This window comes from Mastomys coucha, unplaced genomic scaffold, assembly GCF_008632895.1.
Source record: "Mastomys coucha isolate ucsf_1 unplaced genomic scaffold, UCSF_Mcou_1 pScaffold22, whole genome shotgun sequence".
NCBI lineage: Eukaryota > Metazoa > Chordata > Mammalia > Rodentia > Muridae > Mastomys > Mastomys coucha.
In genome coordinates, this window is record NW_022196905.1 from 98,104,259 (window position 1) to 98,119,158 (window position 14,900).

Below are 14,900 nucleotides of genomic sequence, written 5' to 3' on the forward strand. Positions count from 1 at the left end.
AAAACCAAAACCATAGGACAGACACTTAAGGCTCATCACCTCATTTCTAGACTTATATTACTCCTGTGACACAACCCTATTTGAATCTCACCCTGAGGAGGAGGTCTCACTCAGCCCAATTCCCAAGCCTGCTCCCAGTATAGATGGTAAGTCCTCTTAAGTTCCATAGACAGAAGTGTTTTCAAATGTCCTTTACACTTCCACACTGCACTGTTCCAACAGTAGTGTCTCTGCCTTGAAGCCAATAACTGCAGCTCTGTTCCTCTCGGGGTGAGCCTGCCTGGGGCTTCTCAGAACACATAACAGGCCATGACAAAGTAGGGCTCATGCGGCCTGGATCCTCAGCCTGTTTCTGTGCTGTCCACTTTTGACATTGATTTTACATGTTTAAAAGGCAGTCTATAAAAATAGAGCATACAACCTGTCAAGCCTGGCCATTGGACCACCCATCTCTGCCTTTATAGGAAAAAGTTCCCATTCCCTGAAATTTAGAAGATAAATGGACAACTTATTTTTCAAAAATGTTGTAACTAATTTGCTATACAGAGAAAGCTCTTTTAGAATTCAAAAATTGGCTTGCTTATCTATCATCTATCTATCTATCTATCTATCTATCTATCTATCTATCTATCTATCTATTGTTTTGGAGAATTGAACCACTGACTGAGCTATATCTCAACCCCAAACACTTGCTTTGGACAAGCATATTTTATAGGAAAGACCATGGCAAAAGATCATTAGCTTTGACAATGAAATAAAAGGAAGGACCACTAACTCGGCTGTCACGGGTTAGCTCTGGGTGGGAATTGCTTGCCCACTAACTCGGCTGTCACTGGTTAGCTCTGGATGGGAATTGCTTGCCCACTAACTCGGCTGTCACGGGTTAGCTCTGGGTGGGAATTGCTTGCCCACTAACTCGGCTGTCACGGGTTAGCTCTGGGTGGGAATTGCTTGCCCAGAGTATGTCTTTTGTCACTAATGCTCATAAGCATCAAATAATTAAGCAGTTTTTTCCAGAAAATATTGATTTCTTCTGGGAGGAGGTTGTAAGTAGCATCATGCATATAAGTTTGGGCAATGTAGTATATTTTTTATTATTATTATTATTATTATTATTATTATTATTATTATTATTATGAGTCTTGAAACAGTTTTATTCTGTAGCTTCATCACATTGACCTTGAACTTGCATTGATCTTTATATTAAACTTCTCCACTGCTGAGATAAAACTGACCAAAACCAACTTAGAAAGGAGAGGACTTAATGACAACTTACAATTGCTGAGGGAAGCCAGGGCAGGAGTTTAAGTCAGGAACCTAGAATCAGGAACTAAAGCAGAATCCACGAGGAGCACTGTCTGCTGGTTTGCGTCTCCTGGCTTGGTCATCTACCCTTCTTATAGAACCCAGTACCATCTCCCCATGGCTGGGGCATAGTGGTTGGGGCCCTCCCCTATCTATTATTAATCAAGAAAATGCCCCACAGGCATGATGGCAGTCCAGTCTGATGAAGACAGGTTCTCAGTTGAGGTACCTTTTTCCCGCGAAATTTTAGTTTGTGTCAAGGTGACAAAAAACAAAGAGAGCCTTCCTGCCTCTGCCTCTCACTCAGGTGCTGGGACCCGAGGCATACACCATCCCCAGCCCTGATTTCTCTCTGCTTGTTTCCCCAACATTTAATTTTTCTATGTATTTGTTACTATGGTGGTTATGGTTTTTTTCCTAGTCATACCCAAATGCTTCATATTTCATTTTGTGCCATTGTAACAAAATACCAGAGTCTGGGAAACTTATAGTGAACAAAATTTTCTTGGCTCACAGTGTGGATCAGGAAGTCCAATATCAAGGTACCAGTATCTGGAGGCTTTCCTACCTCATACGTGTCTTAGTTAGGGTTTTACTGCCGTGAGCAGACACCATGACCGAGGCGAGTCTTTAAAGGACAACATTTAGCTGGGGCTGGCTTACAGGTTCAGAAGTTCAGTCTATTATCATCAAGGCAGGAGCATGGTTGGCAGCATCCAGGCCAGCATGGTGCAGGAGGAGCCGAGGGTTCAACATCTTCATCTGAAGGCTGATGGCTCACAACCAACTGTAATGAGATCTGACACCCTCTTCTGGTATGTCTGAAGTCTGCTACAGTGTACTTAGATATAATAATAAATAAATCTTAAAAAAAAAAAAAAGACTACTGATGAGGTACTTCCATATGTGGCTCTGTTTATGGCTCCTTGGGCTTCTTGTCAAATATTCTTCAAATAACATCCTCATGCTTCCATCCAGTGATGTGCCCCTTGTTAGAGAAAAATATTGTCTACATATTTCAGAAATCTGAGAGCAAAGCTAAAAGGATTCAGCTTAACGGACCAAATTTCACATACTCTCTTATATGTTAACTCCTACAAGCGCTTAGACATGGTCAGGTGGCTCAGTGGGTTAATAAAGGTGCTTGCTACCACATGTCACGGCTTGAGTCTAATCCTCACAACCCACATGGTGGAAGGAGAAAAATGGATGTTTGAAAATCGTCCTCTGATCGCCACATGTGCAGTGAGTGATGTGTACATCCTACCCAATGTCAACAAAACGAATGTAGTAAAGCATGTTAACTTTACAGCTGCGCCTACATCCTTGATGTTTTCAATAAAACATTTCTTTGAAACCCAAAAGTCATTGGGGAAAAAAATGACCGTGAAAATCGGCCCTGTGGATGCACCCTTCATCCTCCCTTCGCCCTCGGCACCACAACCACCACACACACACACACACACACACACACACACACACACACACACATAGCTGTGCTGTAAACAAGGACATTACTCTTCCTCCCTTAGAAGACTCTAGAATGTCATGGGACATTCGGGGCTTGCCTCGCCTATGCCTTAATGTTCTACCATGGCTAACTTGTATCCATAGCTTATCAAATTAAGAATAGTTACTACAAGGTCCAGAGTCCCATGTAAGAAAAGGCGGGAGGGTTTGCAGAAGGCGAGTTCTTTGTTTTAAGGATTGAGCACAGCACTTCCATTGACGTTGTATTAGCTAACACTGAGTCACATGACCATACCCACCTGCAGGGCAGTGGAGTGCCAGCCTCCCAGAGACAGAGGAAGGCAAGCCGGACACCAGACCTGATCAGTGTAGTAAGAGTAGCAGCATCAAACCATTCCCAGGGAAGTACTGGATTAGCTCCCAGGAAATGTGTCTTCAGAGGTCATAGCAACCCTGTAAGCCATAGCTGAAGTCCTTCGGCTCAGTTTGATGACACCTGCTAGACCCCTGTAGGTGCAGCTGTGTTCTCAGATGTAAATGTCATGCCAACATGTCTAACAACCTATCACCTATGGAGCAAGGATTGGCCGTTGCTGCTGTTGTGTGCCTGACAGTTTCAGATATGTATGCCATGTGTTAGTGTTAGATTCACACCACTACCCACTGCTAGGCACCTTCCTCGCCTGAGCACCTTCTTCTTACCTATCCCTACTGGCCTCACTGCAGGAGGAGATGGGACTCTTATCTCCCTCAGCAATTACCTGTCATTAGCTCCTTGGAAAGGGATGGAGCATGGACACCTCCTCCATCCATGATGGGTTAAAAGGTATGGTCTTGTGCAGGTGTTCTTAGCTGTGTGTGTGTGTGTGTGTGTGTGTGTGTGTGTGTGTCTGTGTCTGTGTGTGTGTATGTCTGTGTCTGTGTAGTGTGTGTATGTGTGTCTGTGTGGTGTGTGTATGTCTGTGTCTGAGTGGTGCATGTGTATCTGTGTCTGGGTGGAGTGCGTGTGTGTCTAGGTGTGTGTATGTGTGTGTGTGTATGTTTGCAATGGCAATGTGATATCTGGATGGCAGTATTTCATGACACTGCCACATCCTCCAGCTTTTACATTCTTTCTGTCCCATCCTCTGTCATGTTCCTTGGGCCTTGAGGGATGGTGATGCAGATTTAGGATCTACATCACTTAAGATTTTGGATTGCCAGGCAGTGGTGGTGCACGCCTTTAATCCCAGGACTTGGGAGGCAGAGGCAGGTGGATATCTGGAGTTCCAGGACAGCCAGGGCTACACAGAGAAACCCTGTCTCGAAAAACCAAAAAAAAAAATAGATTTAGGATAAAGCATCCATCAGATAGGAGTAAGAATTACCTGCTACCCTGTAAACAGAGCAAGAAAGCAGCACACATGAGTACTCGGGGCAGCCTAGCAGCATGGCGTCCGTCTGTCCTTCCAGGAAAACAGTGGGGGTATGTTCTCTACTCAGACCCTGTTCCTAAAGAATACTTCAGTTGCTATCATTGTTGGTTTGGGCTATGGAACCTTCTTGAAAACTTTAGGCCATGCTCCAGAAGTACCCAGTGCTGAATAGGAACCAAGACACAGAGCCTGGAAAACCTAGATTGCTCATCTGGGGCCTCTGGGGTGGAGCAGACTGATGCTCATGGGGTTTTGACTGGTACATATCAATGAGAGATGAATGATTTGAAGACATTCGACTCATCTTGAGGCATGGAGAAATTACACAATGGGAATGAATGGTTTTTTTTGTTTTTTTTTTTTTTTTTTTTGAGACAGGGTTTCTCTATATAGGCCCAGCTGTCCTGGACTCACTCTGTAGACCAGGCTGGCCTCGAACTCAGAAATCTGCCTGCCTCTGCCTCCCAAGTGCTGGGATTAAAGGTGTGCGCCACCACACCTGGCTGGGAATGAATGTTTTAAAGAAGACACCACAGTTTGAGAGTTCTTGCTTATGCCTTGATGTTCCACCATGGCTAACCTCTATCCATAGCTTGTCAAATTAAGATGGTTTTACAAGGTCTACAATCCCATGTAAGAAACAGGGAGGAGGGGTTTACAGAAGGTGAGTTCCTTTCCATGCATAGCAGGTAGAGGCACACGTAGATGCCAGAAGATCCCAAGATAGAAGCTGAGCTTTTCTATCTATTTAGCTTTTTAAAATAATCATAGTTGTTACATTTATTGCCAGTACTTTTTCCTAATTGTGCATCATTTAAAGAGGTTAAAAGCCATCCAGTAGAATCCTATTGCAAGCCTAGATCTTCCTGGCAAGAAAGCTTACGCTGCAACTGCTATACTGAACAGAACATACTGTGCAAAATGGAGCCAAGATGACTTATATTTATTTTTACTTTTTAGATTAATGTGGCTGCTTATGACTAAGGATTCTGGGACCACAGATGTTCAGAGAAGTAACATATACATATAAGGTAATAACAGGAGTATTTTTAATTAATTTCACTGTTGTTCTAAGGGCTTTTTACCAGTCTTCACATACAAAGCAACTGTATTCAGCTCATAAAGAGCAGAATTTGCACAAATCATCTTTGAGTTCTGGATTAAATGCTATGGTGTAATGTTGGTAATGTAAGCATGTCATTATTATAATGTGTCTTCCAGTGACAGTGACTTCAGTAAGCAAGGGCCACTGTTATTTGGAAGTTACTTATTGTGGTCACAGTTAGCTTCTGCAAAATTTGGGATAAACTACTTTTTAATATCAGAGGAAAAAAATTAGACCCGAATGGAACAATGCATAATGGCTTTTATTATATAAGAATATCTGTAAGTTAGTGTTAGCTCTTTGTTTCATTTGGTTTGGGTTTGTTTTGTTTTGTTGAGTCCTATGTATCCCAAGCTGGCTGAGAACACTGTAACTAAGGATGACCTTGAACTTCTGGTCTTCCTGCCTCCACCTTCCTAGCGCTGGGATTATAGGTTTGGGGAGCCACAAAGTTTTGGCAGTGCTGGCATGGACCCCAGCGCTTCGTGCATGCTAGGTAAGCACTCTACTAACTCAGATTTACCCTGAAGACTATTTTAGAAGTCAAAGCAAAAATATTTGGGGAGAGGCAATAAGGTGTTTCATTGGTACCAGGAACAGGTAGGTACGTTCCTAGAAGCCCTCGAGAATAGGGAGGACCTGTGCTGTCTTTACAGTCCCTTAACGGCATTTTTTTAAATTGAAATATACAATGATCCCTAAAAGCCCCCACTGGCCACATCCACATGGGAGCATAATCAATGCCTCATAGGAGGAGAAAATCAAGCCCGAGAACAGAGGCTCTCCTTGACAGCCTCAGCCTCTCAGCTGTTTGGTTTAACCATCGTCTCTGGTAAGAGACTCCTCTGCTCTGAGGCTCCTTGTTTCCGTCAGACTTCTTCCTGTTGACATTCTCACGGAATGAGAATAATTTGCGTGACATCGTACAGAATGTTAAGGATGGCATCTGAGGACAGTCAAAGACTCTGATAAGTTAATTGATCTATTTGTGTGTGTTTGCTTGGAAACCTGGAAAGAAGCCTGTTTTGAGATACATTTTGGATGAGAGAACTCTTCACCTTGTGAACGTTTTCAGATAGTCTTTCTGCTTATCTCAACATTTCCCTCTCTGTGGCATTTTACTTAGAAGCTGTGAGGGAGGCAAGATGACTATGATTTAAAAATATCCATCCATGTCCTTAGTCTAGGAAAGGCTCCTCTAAGCACTGCCTCTGTTCTAACCCGAGGCTCGTGTGTGGGCATGACTGAGCAGGTCCTCCTCTTCCTCCCTAAAACAAAGCAATAGACTTACACACTGAGCCTGTGTGTTGTTATTCCTTGTGCTGAGTGATAATGACACATATTTAATATAAATATGCCACGGGCTGCCTGCTGACCAGAAAAGAGACTCATCCAAGTCCTGAGTGAAGAAGAGGCCGCTCTTAAGTCCTGCCATGTTATTAAGGACCTGAGACTAGAGAGCTAAAAGACTGAAGCCCAGAGTTAGGAACAGGGAGAAAATAAGCAAAACATGTCTGATGTCAGCTCAGAGAGAGTGAGAGTTAGTGAGAGCTTTTAAGTAGACAATGCCCAGGGAGCTGGTAGAGGACAGTGAGGGTCAATAGGACCCCAGTCATGCTCTGTGCTTATATAAAGCCACAGTGAGCTCATTTAGCACAATTACTATATGTTTACATGAAGTTGGGCTGCATTAACAGTGGGAGAAGAGAGAGCAGCCTCCTTGCTGATGAATTCCACTGAGAATGACCAGGAAGAAGCACAGTGTTGTCTATAGAATGTCACTTTCACACCAGTGTAAACTGGCTCCCAGGTGACATTCAGGCCCCTGGACTTCCCCTGAAAAACCCCAGGCAGAATAGTTAACTGAAATCTCAACTTCTCCCATACACGTAGGCTTGTAGGACCTTGAGTCTTGGGCTATCGAGGAGTTAAATAATGCAGCTCATTGAGGTGTCTGTGCCTTCTTGGTACACTGTAAACCTTAGTTTGTATTCTAGGAGTCTCCTTTATACATAGCAGGGGACCTTGGTTAAATAAGATCAATATTATTATCTTCCATTAATCAAACAAACACAGACCCCATCATAAGTTTTCTGTTCAAAGCATTATTCACGTTCAGAAACTATCTGATGGAGTTAAACCATAGACTTACGTGTACAGTTCCATGTCATATAAACCATTACTGCCCAGGCAACTAGGTCAGGAGCTGGGAGTGCCCGAATAAGGCTCTTAGGCCCTGCCCTTACAGTTTGCAGTGTTGGAGGAGAGAGAGATGAGACTATATATAAATAGCCCAAGCAGTGAAGGAGTGTCCACAGCAGGTAGGAAGTGTTGATCTTGGATTGTATGTGAAAATAGTCAACCACAGGCTCTCAAAATAGGGTACTATAGCTATGGCCCGAGCACCCTTCAGTATTATTCAAGCAGGATGCTTTTCTCCAAAGCTGAGTTCATGGGGCATCTGTCAGTCCTACTGTAGTGTAAAAGAAAATATAAGCTAAAGATGTGATATTAAAATAGGGGCCTGAACAGGCATGGTGGCATTTACCTTTAATCCCAGACCTTGGGAGGCTGAGTTAGGGATCTTTATGAGTTAAAAGCCAACCCCATCTACATAACAAGTTCCAGGCCAGCCAGAGCTACACAGTGATGCCCTGTGTCAAAAATTAAATAAATACAGGGCTGAGGGTGTAGCTCAGTGGTATAGCACATGCGTAGCTGTTCAAAGACCTGTTCAATCCCTAGCTGTAATCAATCAACCAGTCAGTTAATCAATCATGGCATACTGAAACCATTCTATGTAAGCAAATTCTACATTTGTTAGAGCAGTGTATAGCTCAGTTTTCCTGTAAGACCTTCAGATGTATTACTTTACTATTTAAGATGTCTCTAAATAAACATGTTAGGCATGTTTCTAGGAAAAAAGGTTCAAACCCAGGGTCCTACTCCTGTGTTTGCTTGATAAACAGAAGCTAAAAATATTGATCTTGCTTTAAAAAAACTCCCTCTATCTATAAAGGAACACCCTGGAACACAAGCTAAAATAAAATACCTCATGGCTGAGTCCTGTGCCAGAGACTCTAGTCTAACTCATCAGGAATGAGTGGCTCAGCTATGTGGCCAATGTTGAGAGATGGGGACACCTGCATGGATTTCCTACCCCCACCACCCACCCCCAGGATTTCCAGTAAGTCCTGCAATCCTAGCTGAGCCAGGGTTTTAGCAATAGATTCTCAGTGGGACAGTTCCTGATGCATACTTACACAGAAGTACTCAAACATGAAGCCCTGACTGTGTCAGAAGTGACTCCCAAAGGTTCCAAGGACTGCTAGTGGGCCCCAGGGGCCTTTCTATATAGTACCCATTTTTCATGTTGTCATGGGATAACTAACCCACAGGCTTGTTCAAGACCCCCTTGGGGGTTTTGTTTTATTTTTGTCTTGAGAAAGTGTCTCACTAAGTAGCTCTGGCTTACAGTCCTTGTATTTACGAAGCATTTTGTATATGGTACTGGAATGTACACATGTTTGCCCTCGGCCTCCTGAGTGTTGGGATTAAAAGCATGGAGTACCACACCTGATTCATTTTCTTAATGATTGCCATTCTAACTGGGGTAAGACAGAATCTCACAGCAGTATAAAGTGCATTTCTCTGCTTCCTTGTGGAACTGAACATCATGATTTTTACCTATGGTCCATCTCTGGAGAGCTGTTCATTTCATTAGTCCATGTATTGACCTGGTTATTTGATTTCTTGTTTAGCGTCTTGTGTTCTTTGTATATTCTAGCTATTAATCCTCTGTCAGATGTACACAAAGATTGTTTTCTCATTCTGTAGACTGCTTCTTGACTGGATTAGCTGTTTCTTTGGGCTGATAAGGTCCCATTTGTCGATCGTTGGCCTTGTTTCTCAGCACCTGGAGTCCTATTGAACTCTGGAATGTTTTAGGACTGTCTAGAAGGGCCAGTGAGGCTACAGCAAATAGAATGAGCCGGACAGAGTTGACTAGCTAAAGGCAGGAGTGTAGGGGTTTTGTACAGATTTTGGCCTTTTCCCTGAATGAGAAGGAGAGCTAATGGGAGAGTTTGCTCACAGGGGAAGGCCGGTATTTTAAGAGTTTCCTTCTAGCTGCACAGTGGAGATCATTCTGTGGCAGAAGCATGGAAATCAATTAAAAGCCTCCAGTGTTAAGGTCACTTAAGGTCAATTAAGGTCATCCAGTGGTGCTGTGATCATGATGTGGATCAAGGTAATGGTAGAGATTGGTCAGAAATAGAGGCTGGAGGCGTAGACCAGCAGCAGAGGGCATATCTGGAATTTACAGGACCCTGGGATTTATTTCCAAAGGTAGAAATGGGGGAGATGGTAAGTAAATGCTTAGAAAAAAATACACACACACATACACACATATAAAATTTTTCCATATTCTTCTTTAAAATCAGAGCCCTCCACATTCTGGTGAAGAAGCCAAGCATGGCCACTTACAGCATTAGGTCCCTTTATGTCACCTGGGTAGGACTCAGGCATTATCTCCTTGAAAGAGGACCATCAATGTGAACCTGCTTCTGGGTCACCTACCACAAGTTGTGACACTCCTGTTCTGCTGTGCCTGTTCATTACTGGCCATGTATCTTTAGGGACCATGACCTAAACTATCACTGAGAAAGAACCATTGCTTAGTGAAGGCCTGCACTTCTGCTCTTGGAGTTTGAACTTCATTCCAGGGTGGGTCTTGGAAGACCATGAAGTGAGCAGTGGAGCCATGGAGTGAACGTGCCACTGCTAGTCACACCGTAAAGGAGCCCATGCTTCAGGAGAGCCCAGCCCTGTCCCCTCTTCTCATCTCAAAACCAAGTCCACCTACTCTAAATTCTGAGAGTCAAGTGAATATTTCTTGTTATCCATTTTTTCATAAAGATTTATTTATTTCTATTTTATGTGTGAGTGCCTGAGTGTATGTCTGTGGACCACATTGCCTGGTATGCACAAAGGCAAGAAGAGGGCATCAGAGCCTCTGGGACTGGAGTTATACACAAGTGAGTATGAGACTACATGTGGGACTGGGAACCAAACCTGGTCCTCTACAAGTAAAGCAAGTGCTCGCGATGACTGAGCCATCTCTGCGGCCTTTCTGCCGCGTGTTTCTGACAACCACACCTGAGGGGATTTCCAGCTGTGTATACACTGATTTGCATTCATTCATTCACCAGTTATTTAGTGAGTGCATGTACATGCCAGAAACTGTTCTAGGCGTTTGGAGGGAGGAAGGAGTGATGCCAGGCTGTGGTTCTTAAGGAGTTTACCTTGCATAGAGGATGCAGACCAAACACAAGTGAAGAACGCAGATGCACAGCACAGGAAGTGAAGATAACACCATGAAGAGGGTATGACAGTGAAAGAGAGGGTTCAGAGGGTTGGGATAGTGTAGTGCTGTGCAAGAGTTACTCTGTATGTGTATGTGTGTGTGTGTGTGTGTGTATGTGTGAGAAAGAGAGACAGAGACAGAGAGAGTAGTGCTGTGCAAGAGTTACTCTGTGTGTGTGTGTGTGTGTGTGTATGTGTGAGAAAGAGAGACAGAGACATAGAGAGTAGTGCTGTGCAAGAGTTACTCTGTGTGTGTGTGTGTGAGAGAGAGAGAGACAGAGACAGAGACAGAGACAGAGAGAGTAGTGCTGTGCAAGAGTTACTCTGTGTGTGTGTGAGAGAGAGAGAGAGAGACAGAGACAGAGACAGAGAGAGTAGTGCTGTGCAAGAGTTACTCTGTGTGTGTGTGTGTGTATGTGTGAGAAAGAGAGACAGAGACATAGAGAGTAGTGCTGTGCAAGAGTTACTCTGTGTGTGTGTGTGAGAGAGAGAGAGACAGAGACAGAGAGAGTAGTGCTGTGCAAGAGTTACTCTGTGTGTGTGTGTGAGAGAGAGAGAGAGAGACAGAGACAGAGAGAGTAGTGCTGTGCAAGAGTTACTCTGTGTGTGTGTATGTGTGTGTGTGTGTGAGAAAGAGAGACAGAGACAGAGAGAGTAGTGCTGTGCAAGAGTTACTCTGTGTGTGTATGTGTGTGTGTGTGTGTGTGTGTGTGTGTGAGAATGAGACAGAGACAGAGACAGAGAGTAGTGCTGTGCAAGAGTTACTCTGTGCATGTATATGTGTGTGTGTGTGTGTGAGAGAGAGAGAGAGAGAAAGAGAGACAGAGACAGAGAGTAGTGCTGTGCAAGAGTTACTCTGTGTGTGTATATGTATGTGTGTGTGAGAGAGAAAGAGAGACAGAGACAGAGACAGAGAGAGTAGTGCTGTGCAAGAGTTACTCTGTGTGTGTGTGTGTGTGTGTGTGTGTGTGTGTGTGTAAGAAAGAGACAGACACAGAGACAGAGAGTAGTGCTGTGTAAGAGTTAGTGTATGTGGGATAGTGTACTGCTGTGCAAGATTTAGAGTGTGTAAGAGTGCATGGGATAATGTACAACTATGCAAGAATTAGTGTGGGGTGCATGTACACGCATATATATGGCATATGTACATGTTCTTGCGGTTTGTACAAGTGTATGTACAAGTATGCATGCATGTGCATGTGGGAACCAGATGTTGATGCTGCCTCTCTCCCATGATTGCTCTTTAGTCTTTGAGACGGGTCTCTCACTGAGCAGGGAGCTCTCTGACTCAGCTCCACTGGCTGGCCAACAAGCCCCAGAGAGTCCAACTATTTTCAGTTCCCCTGTGTATACCATGCCTGGCTCTCACATGGATGCCGAGAGCTGAAACTCAGGTCTGAGAACTTTGCCCACTGGGCCATCCCCCAGCCCGAGTATTAATATTCTCAAAAGGCAACCCAAGAAAACATCTCCAAAACTGGTATTCGCGCAAAGGAAGGAAGCTCCATATCTGGAGCAAAATGTTCTTTGTTTGAGGAAGTCCTTAGGCAGCTTTCCTGTCTGTATGTGCTCTAAGTGGTTTTATCCTGTCCCCTAGTAACATTTCATATGCCCTAAACACTCCTGAGTTTGTTGCTCCAGCTGAGAGTTTCCGACGGCAGTCTGCCATATCCAGCCGCTCATGAAGGCCATCTTCTTGGACACCTAGCACCAGTTTCTGTAGTGAAGCTCGCATGTGCTCCGCAAATGCGCTTTCCCTACAGTCTAAGGCCTCTGTGGATCAGGGATGGCTCCACTCCTTTCAGTTTTGCAGAAATGAGTAAGAGTCTTGGACTTGTCTTGACATTTCTTAAAATCCTTAACAAACCCTTCAGCTAGAGCATGAGTTACGTATATTGGTAACGTTTTAAGAGGGAACTGTGGAGCACATAGATTTAAAAAAGAAAAAAAAAAGATGTGCTGGGCAGTGGTGGCGCATGCCTTTAATCCCAGCACTTGAGAGGAAGAGGCAGGTGGATTTCTGAGTTTGAGGCCAGCTTGGTCCACAGAGTGAGTTCCAGGACAGCCAAGGCTACACAGAGAAACCCTGTCTCAAAACACAAAAAAACAAAAAACAAAAAAACAAAAAAACAAAAAAAAAGAAAAAGCAAAGAAAAAAATATGTAAAATAGAAATCTGAGCAATACTCAGACAGAGGGGCCTGCATGGAAATATTTGGTAGAATAATGAAAGCCAGAACTAAGGGTGTGTGAGCATCCTGGTGATGTAACATCTCCTAAAGGAGCTATGACTCCAGAGAGCTCCTTTCTGTCTGTATTAGTCAGGGTTCTCTAGAGCCACAGAACATATGAAAGGTCCTTGTATATTGAGGGAATTTATTATGATGACTTAGAGTCTATAGTCCAACTCCCCAACAATGGGCAACTGTGAATGGGAGTCCAAGGATCTAGTAGTCGCTCCGGCCCATGAGGCTAGTTGTGTCAGCTGGTCTTCTGTAGAAATAGATTCCAGCAGAGGTGCTCACAAGTAAGTGCGAGCAGGTGAAGAAGAGCGAATCTTCCTTCTCCCAGTGTCCTTATGTAGGTCTCCAGCAGAGGGCGTGGCCCAGATTAAAGGTGTGCACCACCACATCTGGATCTAGGACTTGTTTTGTCCCAGGCTGATCTTGAACTAGTCTCCTGGGATTAAAGGCACGTACTACCTTGCCTGGGCCTAAGCTTTTCATAGCCACTATGCCTCAAGAGCTCCATGCCAAGATCCAGGTCAGAAACTTGTGTCTTCCAGTGTCAGATCTGGATCACAGGTGTGCCCTCCAATTCTGGATTGTAGTTCATTCCAGATATAGTCAAGTTGACAACCAGGAATAGCCATTACAGTGTCTGGTGGTCTTTCCGCCACACTCATTGCAGGATGAAGGCTGTTGCTCATGCTTTAGGAAGAGCTTTCTGTACTCATGGAATATTATACATAAAATATACCTCAAAGGATCCCAGCCCTGGGAATATTTTGAGATGAGCAGTGGAGCCAGAAATAGTCATTGTATTTTATTTTTAAATTGGACATTGAAACTAGTCATAGAAAGCCAACCCTTTTTGTGAATGTATTTGCAATTAAAGAAAATACACCTTTTCAGGAGTTAAAACTGTCAGTGTCATAATTATATAAAGGTTTGCCATATAAATTAGCCTATTTAGAAATCTATCTTGTGTGATGTTTGGTATTTGTATTTGTTCTGTAATTAAACAGAACATTTGACTGACTCAGGAGGGAAGGGAGATCCTGGTAATCTTCTTGGGGCAAGAGATGGTTAATGAGTAGCCTAATTTATTTAACTTGAACAAGAACAATGAAGGGGAAGTAAGTAGTGTCCTTGTATTTTAATTTGGTGTAAGTTTCCCAGTATTCAATTCTTGGTACAGAAGGTACTGGCCGTTTTGCCATGCTGAGCTCCTGGAATCACATCCAGATACCCCTAAATTAGGAGACTGGAACAGGACAGGGTCTGGGAACCATGTTCTCTGCCCAAGGGTTCAGCCGCAAACAGAAGTAAATATAACCAAGAGTGTAATGAGTAGATAGAAGTAATCCAGGGGGCGGGGGGTGAGTGTAACACAGAGTGTAAAACTAGTTTTTCTAGCTTTTAATGAGCAATGGGTAGGTTCCACATTAGTGGCTGCATGGAAGAAGCTGGGTCCTCTGAGCTTCCTCAAAGCTCTTTACTTGGACTGGATCTTCCTTTGCAGAGAGATAGGCTGTGTGTTCAACTCACAAACACGCTTACTATGAGTACAATCCAGAGACAGCTAGCTTCCCGAATGGATGCCTTTGTCAGTCAGTGGGTATCAAGGCTGGGTGTCCTATGAAGGAGACTGTGAATTGGGGTAGCTCAGGTGTTGGAGTCTGACAGATTGGAGTTGGAGTTTTTGCTGTCTTTCACAGATTTTGTAACATTGGGGATGCTGTTTAACTTGTATGTAGGTTTCATCTTCTATAAAGCAAGCCAGTGCCTACAGGATAGACCTACTGCAGGGCAAAAGATAATACTGTGCTGGGGACAGCATACAGTAGGCCGGGAGATATCTCAGAAACCCACAGCAGCTCCTTGTAGAAAAGGATGGTGTCTGGGACCCCGAGAAGCAGGAGACGCATTCCTTAAGGGGACCCACTATCTGAAATAAAGGACTGCTTGCAGTAGGCCCAGGATGGAGACATCTCAGTAGCCCGCAGCATCTCTTTGTAAA

At 43.9% G+C, this 14,900-nt stretch overlaps 1 protein-coding gene across 1 annotated transcript in view; it reads left to right on the forward strand.

Annotated features, from left to right (window-relative positions):
* The window catches only part of Lrrc8c (leucine rich repeat containing 8 VRAC subunit C), a 99,271-nt gene that overhangs the window by 17,357 nt on the left and 67,014 nt on the right, over window positions 1-14,900 (forward strand). The window contains exon 2 of the mRNA XM_031337076.1: window positions 5,151-5,221. The gene's annotated coding sequence lies outside the window, so the exon portion shown is untranslated. The remainder of the gene's footprint in view (window positions 1-5,150; window positions 5,222-14,900) is intronic.